The sequence below is a fragment of the Triticum aestivum genome, chromosome 3B (genome assembly GCF_018294505.1).
Source record: "Triticum aestivum cultivar Chinese Spring chromosome 3B, IWGSC CS RefSeq v2.1, whole genome shotgun sequence".
Classification (NCBI taxonomy): domain Eukaryota; kingdom Viridiplantae; phylum Streptophyta; class Magnoliopsida; order Poales; family Poaceae; genus Triticum; species Triticum aestivum.
The window spans coordinates 328,108,758-328,111,801 of record NC_057801.1 but is presented as its reverse complement, the minus strand read 5'-3'; positions in this window follow the sequence as shown (position 1 = coordinate 328,111,801).

Here is a 3,044-nt window from a genome sequence, read left to right as displayed (position 1 = left end):
AGGAAACAATCTTTTTACATGAGGGGCTTCCCCTCCCAAAATGCTCTCACGACCTTTAAGGGCCACACCCGAGTCTCTTCCTGCGCAGGACAAATAGCAGGGGGGAGCGCGGGATCAATCGGACATGTCGCTCACCGCATCCCCCAAGGCGTACCCGGAGGCGTCGCTGGCACCGCCGTCGTCTCCACCAGACTCTTCATCGCCGTTGTTGACACTGTCTTCACCACCATTCACCATGTCGCCTTCATCAGCAACAACGATCACCCCGTCGTCATCAGAGGTGAAGGCCCGGACGAGCGCATCTACATTGTCCTCCACCCACTGTGCTAGGTCGCCTCGGACGGCCTCAGGCACCGGGGCGATGGCGGCATCAAAGTCGAAGAGGGGATCGAGGTTCTAGAGATGGCTGAAGACGCGGGAGAATGCCCACGCGAGCAGGCCGCGGCTCTGTTCGCCCACCAGCTGGCGAGACCTCTCAAAGCGGTTCTCCAGATGCGTCACCACGTCAGTGAAGAACTGGAGATTGCCGGCATAGTTGGTCACATGCGGGCCGTGTTAGCCCTTTCCCTGATTGTCCGAAGCATGGGTCCGTTCATGTGTTCCAACGTCTGCCGCTGATGGATCTCGTCTGCATTCCGCCGCGCGACGGCCTCGGCATCATCAACCCGCTGTTTAAGAAGGAGCAGTTCGGCGCGGGAGGAGGCCAGCTCGCTATGTGGCTTCAGTCAATCTGGTCCTGAGGGCAGCAGTCCTGCCCGTGGCTTCAGCCTTGATCAACTCCAGCCGCTCTTCATACTCGTGCTCAAGGCCGGCGCAAGCCTCCGCCACGCGACATTCGATCTCCTCCTGGATCCGGGCCTCCCGCGTGCCGACATTGTCCTCCGCCTGGGTGACCTGGTGCTCCCTCGTCTCCAACCACTCTAGAGCAAGGTTGCGCTCGGCAGTCTCCAGCGTCAGCGCTTTCTCGCGCCTCCGGAGCTCCTCCTCTTTCATGGCCCCCCTTTCAGCAGTGCAAGGGCGGCTCGGTGCAGCTCCACCTGCTGCTCTAGCGAGTTGCACCAGTCTTGGAGCTCCCACATGCTCTCCTCCGCAGCTTCGCGTCGCCTATCCGCCTCCTGAGCCTCCTCAAGGGACCGGGAGCAGGCCTCTCGAGAGGCCACCAGGGATGCCTCGTCCTTGGCATTTTCAAGGTCACGTTGTTGGCGCGCGAGACCAATGGCCGCCTTCAGCTTACGCCGCTCCTCGACCAGCCTCAAGCCTTCAGCTTCGAGACGCATGTCTTCGCCCGCTAGCTCTGCGCCAAGCCGGCTCACTGCATTGGCCGCCCTCTGGATGAACTCCTGGCGGACAGCGCTGCGCTCCCGCACACGCCCGAGCACATCGTCAACATCATCCTCCGCCATCGACACTGGCGGAGGGCCCCGGAGTGGTTTGCTGCCGGGTGGGCCCTGCGAGGGACCCAGCCAGGCGTCAATCCACCTCCCGCCGAGGACCCGAAGACCGACTTCAGCCACTTGCTGCCTATGATCAGTGGAGGAGCTCGGGGCAAGCTGGTTGTGCCCAAGGAAACTCACGAGGGAAGAGCGGCGCGCCGACAGGTTCAAGGCACGCTGCGTGCCGGCCTGCATCTCTAGTCGAGTTTGCACCAAGGGCGGCACACAGACTCGGGGCAGTCAAGGTCGGTGATGGAGGAGGATCCTGGGGAAGCGGCTCCTCAGCTGGCTCCGCGGGCTCGTCAGAGGGGATCCTGAAAGGCCACGATCAGCAAAGGGAGAGGCAAACAATGAACTATAAGAAGGAGGGACTTACTCGTCCATGGCGAAGTACTTCCCGTGCTTCAGTGGGCGGTACGGGCGATCATCACCACCGGAAGCCTCCTTCCTCTTGCAAAGGGCCTCGAAATCTATGCGGAACCGGCCCAAGCTCGTGACGTGAGGGCCGGCGCGCGGCATAGGAGCCGAAGCATCAGGACGGCCCACATCAAGGGCACCAACCTGAGAGGAGCGATCAGGTGCCACCTCTTGGTGGCCTGCTGAGGCCTCGGGGGCTTTGACCTCGGGAGCGGCAGGTCGCGCCCCCTCGTCAGCAACCACCTCGTGAGGTGCTCCGTAAGCTCCGGAGGATGACGCTCTGGGAGCCCCATGCGACATCAGCACCTCGACATCAGGCCCCCCAGCTCCTACCAATACTTGCCTCCCTGCAATGACTCCTGAGGCAAGGTCGGCGCAGGCGGCTGGGGGAAGAACCACAACAACCGGGGTTCTTGCGGGGCCCCACAAGGCCAGCCAGACGCATCCCCCATTCATCGAAGAGGGGCATCTGCCTCACGAAGTCGGCCCTGTTTATGCAAAGATACAACAGGACGCCTCCATGACGAACGCTGCCAGGAGAGGGGTCGCCCGTCAGGACCTGCAACACTTTCTTCAGCGTCTCAGGCGCGAGATCCCCTTCCTGGAGCCTCATACGGTCCTGACAACCAGAGTAAGCCGAGCAGGAATGGCGCTGGAGAGGAGCGATGCGACGCTGGAGGAACTCCTTCACCACCCGGGGCACCGTCACCCCGAGCTCCCTCAGCCTCTCGAAGCGATGCCAGGTGAAAGCGAGCTGGGGGCTCGTAAGCTCCTCGTGACCCCAACCAGGATTGGGAATAGCAGGCAGCGTCGGGTGCGCGATCAGGGGGCTGGGCACCCCAACGTCCACATATAGCCACCATTCCCAGAACCCGCTCGCGGAAGGTGGGAGGCCAAAATCGATCCCCGAGGCGGCCGTCTCCGGCACGGCCTGGAAGCTCACGCATCCTGAACACCGGGAAGGGTCAGACAAGCGCAGAGAGAAGAAGTGGCACAGGAGGGCAGCGGAAGGAGGAATTTCCACCATGGCCTCGCAGACGAAGGCAAAGACAACAAGCAAAGTAATGGATTGGGGGCCAAGATGCATCATGTGGATCTGGTAATGGGAAAGTACCGCATTGAAGAAGGCGGAAAAGGGGGGAACCAAGCCCGCCCACAAGGCGTCGGCAAAGAATCAGACCTCCGTGACGATCC